Source organism: Notamacropus eugenii, chromosome 6, assembly GCF_028372415.1.
Source record: "Notamacropus eugenii isolate mMacEug1 chromosome 6, mMacEug1.pri_v2, whole genome shotgun sequence".
In the NCBI taxonomy this organism is placed as follows: Eukaryota; Metazoa; Chordata; class Mammalia; order Diprotodontia; family Macropodidae; genus Notamacropus; species Notamacropus eugenii.
Window position 1 is genome coordinate 197898852 of NC_092877.1, and position 8054 is coordinate 197906905.

Here is an 8054-nt window from a genome sequence, read left to right on the forward strand (position 1 = left end):
ATTGACTCTTTTGATATGATTGAATTTCCTTGGGGTTTTGTGATTGCAAAAACCGATAATATCTACACTGGATTTTGGAGTCATAAGGTCAAGATTAAAATATCATCCCTACTATTTCTGCCTCTGTGACCTTAGACAAATTAATTTACTTTTATTTATTTATTCATCTGCTTATTTATTTGTTTGTTTGTTTTTGGAGGTGATCAGGATTAAGTGACTTACCCAAGTTCACGTAGCTTGTAAGTGTCTGAGTCCAGGTTTCAACTGAGGTCCTGCTGACTCCAGGACCAATAATCTATCCACTGTGACACCTGGATGCCCTCAATTTGCTTTTGTGGGCCTCAGTTTCCCCATCTCCAATGAAAAAAGGATTAGCTAAACTTTATGATTTTATGAACCATTGAAAAGGATGCTGATTCTATAATCAACAAATATTTGCTAGGTTAAGGTTAAGAGGCAAACAGCTCTTGGTTCAAAGAGGGATGAGAGAGAATAAGATAGAGTCTTTGATCCAAAAAGTTTGCAATGTATTGATAGCAATAAAACATACATAGAAACAATACAAATCAGAATATGGGTACAGAATAAATCAAATAATAGTAGGAGAATGTAAGATCACTTAATATTAGTTTCCACAGTGGATAGACAGCTGAATCCAGAGTCAGGAAGATACTCTCAGTTCAAATCTGTTCTTATACACATAGTAGCTCTGTGACCCTGGACAAGTCACTTAAGCCTATTTACCCCAGTTTTGTTATCTCTAAAATGACCTGGAGAAGGAAATGGAAGACCATTCTAGTAACTCTGACAAGAAAACTCAAATGAGGTTATGAAGTCAGTAATTACTGAAAAACAACTGACTGAAGATTACTTCTGTCTTACATAATCAGAGAAGGATCCTTCAAAAGTTAGAAATTGAAATCTTTGAAGGTTGGCTAGAAGTCCATAACCCTGGCACAATGGCCAGAGACAGAAGAAGGGTAAACCAGATAATTGCAATCGTAACCTTTGATGGTGATTCATGTGGGACTTCAATAAGCCTTAGAAAGAGCCTCTTGTCTTAAGGAAGGCATTCTGTGTCCATGTAACCATGAAAATCTTGGGTAGAGATATTATTAGGGGTGTCATGGTTACATCAGTAAAGGTCCATGAGTTTTGGAAATGTTCTAAGGAAGATAAAATGAATCCTGGACACTCTTTTGCTTTTGGTTACAACTAACATTACATTTTAAAAGTTCCATTTTGGTACCAAAATTTGAATTTTTATTTATTTGTAGAATTCTAAATTCCCATGGGCTGTCTCTAACACTGAGGAAAGTTGTGAAAGTTTTCAACGAGTAAACAAGTGAGTGAATAAGAGTTTTCGTTTTCTTCCCCAAACAATACAATTCAACAAACTCCACTGTTGCTGTGAAAAGAGCTATATGGTAGTCCCTGGGGAAATTCAAAGTTCACATGTGACATTGTTCATGGCATCATAAAGGTTATAGTCAAGTAAAGGATAGAGTATCAGCACAGAAGAGTATTAGGAAAAAAAACCACATGATTTGTAGATGACATATTGCTTTATTTTGCTTCATTGTACTGCTTTATTATAAGGGAGGACTTTATTTAAAGGGTATTATTATTATTGGGAATTGACAGTGAGGTGAAAAGAACATCAATGGAATATTTTTTTAAAAAAAAGATTAATAGATTAGAAGGACATAAGGGATGTGTGGGGTTTGATGAGAAATATTATTATTCACTAAAGAGACTGGAGAAGCTATCTTGCACCTTATTCCCCTCAACTCTGTGATCCAGAGACACTGACCTCCTTGCTTTCCTCATGGTCATTTCCTCTCCTGACTCTGAGCATTTTCAGTGACTGTTTTTCATTTCTGGAGCTTGTGTTCTTGACACCTTCCTAGATTCCTAGGAGCTGCTATCACCTTCTACAAGAGTCCTTTCTCAAGTCTCCATAATTTTAGTGTTTGAGACTATCACCAGTATATCCTATACATATATATTTTTTGCACATATTTCTTGTTGCTTCCCATTCTCCCTCTACCCCCACCATGAGACTGTGAACTCTTTGAGAAGAGGGACTGGCTTTTATTTGTTCTGTTTTAGTCTTATTTCCCCTGATGTTTAATACAGTGTCTGATTCATAGTAGGTACTTAATAAATGCCTGTTGACTAACAGAATGAAGGAGGTGGTGTTTGAATTGGTTTCCTAAGATAATTCTAGAATGGATTATTAAGAGATGATTATTAAGCATCAAGAAAAATAAACTGTGACCTAGCCAGTATGGCTTTCATTAAGAGCAGGTCATATCAACTAATTTTTCTTTCTCCTTCCCTTCCTTCCTTCCTTTCTTTTGTCTTTCCTTCTTTCTCACTCCATCCATTTTTCCTCCCTCCTTCCTTCTTTTCATCCTTTATTTTTTGTATCCTTTGTTAATTGTTACCAAATTAATAGATTGTACAATGTTGAAAAGAAAGTTTATCTATGTTGTAGTCAAGTATTTGATAAAGAATTCCATGCTATTTCCATGTTAAAGGTAGAGAAATATGGGCTAGATAATGATATAGTCAGTTTGACTGAGTGACCAGTTTCATAGTTACCATCAATGACTTATTGTCAAGAGATCTCTAGTGAATGGTCTCAGGGATTTATATCTGGTCCTTGGCTATTTTATATTTTATATAAGCTATTTGGATAAATGAATAAATGGCATACTTACCTGCTTCTCAGATAACTCAAATGATGGAGAAACAAACAACATACTGACTGACAGTGAGGATTCAAAATTATTTAGAATATTGAACAGAATATAATAAAATAGAATTCAATACAGACAAATATAACGTCTTCCACTTGATTTCCAACAAAATGAACTTTACAAATGCAAGTTCAGGGGATATGAATAAACAGCAGTTCTGAAAAAAAAAAAGAATCTGAATGTTTTAATGGACTAAGATCTCCATAGGAGTCATCAGTATGATGTGGCAGCAAAGAAGGCTTATGTGATCTTGGACTGTATTAAGACATTTAGACTGTATTAAGTTAGAGCTCTCAGGAAGAAGTAGTTTCCTTAGAACTCTTCCTTTGGTACATGCATTCAGTTTTAGGTGTCATTTTATAGGAAGGGTACTGACAAGCTGAAGATGATCTAAGTGAGCATAGGAGGATGAAGGACCTTGAGTCCATACCAAATGAAGACCATATGAGGGAAATGGCAGTATACAGCCTAGAAAGGAGATGACTCAGGGAGAAAGTGACGGCCATATTTAAGTATTTGAAGGTCAGTCATATGGAAGAAAGCAGATAGGTGGTGCAGCAGACAGGACAAAGGACTTAAAATCAGAAAGACTGATTTTCATGAGTTCAAACCTGTCCTCAGAAACTTAATACCTGGGCAAGTCACTTAACCACTTTTCTCAGTGCATCTATAAAATGAACCAGAGAAAGACATAATAAACCACTCCAGAATTTTGTCAACAGGAAGAGTTGGACATGAGTATAAAACAGCAATAGTAAATAATGCACACTCGCTGTCACTCCCTGTGTTAATATGGAAGAGGTATGCAACTTCCCTAGGCTTTAGTCTCTTCATCTGAAAAGTAAAGGGGTTAGAATAGATTGCCTTTAAGGTTTATATAATTTCACAGTACAGTTTGGAGCCAAAGAAATTCTCTCTGTGTTCTGGGAGCACAAATATTGTTGAGTTTCCTAAGAGAGCAATGATAATCAATAGTACTGTTGTAACTAATTTTAATGACAGTTACGTGGCGCAGTGGATAGAATGCCTGAAAAGTCTAGAAGACTCATCTTTCTGAGTTTAAAAAAGACCTCATACACTTACTCTATGACCCTGGACAAGTCACTGAACCCTGTTTGCCTCAGTTTCTCATCTATAAAATGAACTGGAGAAAGGGATGGCAAACCTTTCCAGTATCTTTGCCAAGAAAACCCCACAAGGAGTCACAAAAAGTCATCTAAGACTGAACAATAATGAAGCAAATTTTAACAAAAATGTCTACAAATTAAAATATGGTGATGGAAAATCCTTATTGTTATTTACAAGTGTGATCAAATAGCTCAATATTCAAAGGATGTCTTTTATATCTTCCTTAAAGTTTAGAAATTCTTGCTGACATTTTTCCTACAATATACTACCCTGCTCCTTCTTTCTATACCATGGATTTGTTGGTGATATTGAAACAAATAAAACACTTGTGATACTTTTGAACATTGGCATATATTGGCAGGATACCAAGAAACAAAAGTCCTTCTGAATTTTGTAGACTAAAGTATAGAAGGCTGTGAAGTGCAGTCAACGTTGTTATGTAGCAAAACTTTGGAGGATTTGTCTAAATCAAACATATGAACTGGAAAGAGCTTTCTCATTACTTAAAATAAATCTCTTTTCAAACAGTGTAGGCATACAAGTTTGAACCCATGAAATTTCTTACTTGGCAAAAAACAAAACAAAACAAAACAAAAAAACACCAAAAGCCAAATAAACAAACAAAAACCTAATCTTCAACATCTTATAAAGACAGAGGAATGCTAAATGCAAGGATTAAAGGGGAATTTCTCCTTAAGGTGATATGTTTTCACAGTCTCAATCTTGCCTCTATGTCCATCTGCCTTTGGAGCTTGGGGGCTAAATAGAACTTTGGAAAAAGCAGGAAAACAAGAGCCGGTGTAAATAGTTGACAGAAAAGACTGTTAAACTGGAGAGTAGCACAAGGTATCCCAGAAATGGATGATGCTATCATTATAAGGAATGTTATCTGTGGGGAATTGCTAAGAAAGCAATGCAAGAGAGTACTTTGGAAAAGAAGTTTTTGTTTTTCAGTGCTACTGTAGTTGAGGCAGATGATGAAGAATGACTTTTATTTCTTCTTCTCTTCCTGTATCTTCTCTCATCTTCTGAATGAAAATACACTTTTCAGTCAAACAATTCATCTCCTGCCATCAGTATTAATGGGTGATCTTTATTATCATCTGCACAGCACATAGAACTTTTCAGTTCTAACAGCTGTGTTACAAGAAGCACACAAATTGTGATCAAAGATCAATGATATTGATCACTCTTATTTAGCAGGTACCTTGGCAATCACCTATAATGAGTCTGAGTAAACCTCTACTTTTCTGCAGCTGCTGCTGCTGCTTCAGTTTTGAGGACGAAAAAAAGTGGCAGAGGTGTCAGGGATGCCACAGGCACATACTTGAGCTGGTAAGCTTGGATTTTAAGAGCTAAGAGGCAAAACCAAAAATAACTCCTGAAGTAAGTGCTCTGGCAGCAGAGGGAAGGAACTTACGAAAGCCCTAGTCCTTGAGTGATAGTCAGCAGTGACTCAATAGGACTTGTTACTTTGCAAAAATCCACCTGCAAAAGAAATCCTTCTGTAACCACATATGATGCACAGTGATTATTTTAAGCAAGAAGAGGTCAAGAAGTGGCTCCTTGGGTGTGATCTCAGGTAGCAAATCTTTGTCACCAAATACCCATTCGTTCTACTTGTCATCCCCTCACTCCAATACGTTTAAGTCAAAACAATCAAAGCAGAAAAAGGCAGAAGGGATTCAGAGACAACAGTGTTGACATATAGCACTAAAGTTGAGCAATTTGCTCAACCTGAGGAGTATGGCCTCAGTTGCAGACTAGGCAATGTGCCAACACTAAGCATAGTTCCTACCTAGGGGGAGGCTAGCTTGTTATTGGAGGTAGGGATACCTGTGTTTTCTATCCTACCTTGGACATCTACCAGTTGTGTGATCCTGTACAAGTCATTTAACTTCTCTGTACCTGTTTCCTCTTCTCTAAAATGGTTCTAATAATAAACTCTGCCACAGCAAATTATGGTGAGGACAATGTAATATATGTAAATTGTTTTGCAAATTTTAAAGTGCTATATAAACATAAGCTCATACAGTTATTATTATTATCATTAGTAGTAGTAGTATTCTTTTGCTTTAATAAACATTTCAATGACCTTTTATTTTGGTACCACTAATCAGTGATTCTCACTTTTCTTTCTTTTTTTTTTTTTGCCAACATTGCAATTTTCTTTTGGATGAGGAACTGTGGTATGTTGAACATTTAAATTACAACAAAGCGAGGTTATTGGTAGATAGACCTTCAGAGCCAGGCCTTAGTATTCCTCCACCTCTCTTTACCTTTCCTTACCTCCTCATCTGTTTTTTTTTTTAAACTTTCTGAGCACTTCCATGAAATGAGGTAGCTTTGTGCCTTCGTAGATCAAGGGAATATTGAGACCTTCTCAATGCCAAGCCCAGACAGCAAGTTGCTCTACAGAGGAAAAGCTGGGGAATGTGCATGTCTTAGGATGTGGAGAATGGCAGTACTTCTAGGACAACACCCTTTGAGAGTAAATAATTTAGATGGTCTCCGTAGCCCACTCCAATTTTGTTCAATTCTATCAAAACTTTCCCTACCTCCTTTTTTATACCAAACTTGAATTTGCCTTACAATTTCCACCATTATTCCTAGTTCAGCTTTCTGGGGTGAAGCAGCAAAAAAAAAGATAATTTTAACTGCTGAAATTCAAAGGATTAAAGTATGGTATTACTGAAGAAGAGTTTTGCCTCTGACACCTAGTTTTTTTAATCCTAAATTTTCAAAGTTTTTGCATGGTTGTAGGATAAACTTTTTTTTAAACCAAGAACTGCTATCATGACATTGAAAGTATTACTACTTTGTTGAGATTTTTCTGGTAGATTGCTAATGAAGAACTAATATGGCTATGTCTGTCTGAATAATGGGCTTAACGGTTTGAATGAAATTGACTAATCATTTAATGAAAGGATCAAATTGGTCATATGATTAGTCTAAGAGTAACCCTGACTCAAGTCTCAAGACTGGATCAGATTGGAAGAAGAATCTGCTTAATGACAATCTGTCTACGTATTTCAGCCAGGGGTTTCTAAAGACACAAACCATGGAGTCTTCTGTCATTAGATCCTTGACTTCCTTCCACCTGTCCCCATCAAAGAATTTGAATTAATTCATCCTGTCAGCATCTAGCTTATCCCATAATACCATAATAAACCTTGTAGGACTTTGAATGAGAATTTATTTCCTCCTAGAATAAGGGAGAATGGAATTTAGATCAGAGAAAGAGTTTTCTGGTAACTTGGGCCTATGTAGATTTGCAACTAGGGTTGGCATCAGAGTTGGCTATTTGGGGGTTTGTACCTTTACAGGAAGAAATGATATGGAATAGTGTATAAAGAACCTACATCGAAGCCAGCGTATCCTGCATTCAAGTCCTACTTTGATCACTTGGTGGGCATGGGACCACAGGTAAGGCTTTTAATTTTTCAGTTTTCTTGGCAGCTCTCTAAGAAGATAAGTTGTAGAAAAGGTGATGACCTTCATTGTTAGAAACAGAAATCTCACCTGGGAATTCCCTATATCAATGAAATATCAGGTCCAGTCTCTCTTCCAGAAGGTAATAGGATCAAAGGTTTGAAGCTGCTATTCATGATTTATACTATGCCATTACCTTTGTAAAATGTCATTCTTCTGTTGGCAGGGCCACTCACAATTTTCAACCCCAATTTCTGGGATATTTTGAGGTCTCTCTGAGAGGATAATAATATTAAAAATGAACACCTCTCCAGTAACATTGATTCAGGTGAAGACCAGTGAAAACCATGACTTTAGAAAGAGATTTAAAGATTCATGATGAGGCAAATCAATAAAGATTATTCTTCTCCTTCTTCGTCTACTTTCCCTTCTTCTTCTCCTTCTTTTTCTCCTTTTTCTCCTTCTTCTTCTTCTTCTCCTTCTTCTTCTTCTCCTCCTTCTTATCCCTCTCATTCTCTTCCTCCTCCTCCTCCTCCTCCTCCTCTTCCTCCTCCTCCTCCTCCTCCTCCTCTTCCTCCTCCTTTTTCTTCTTCTTCTTCTTCTCCTTCTTCTTCTTTTCTTCCCCAAAGTGGAAACCTTGGAGAAGATAGTCCTTGTTCCCTCATGCCAACTTACTATAAAGATTAATTCACTCTGCCAAATGCTTTTCTTTTGGGGTTAGGCAAACAT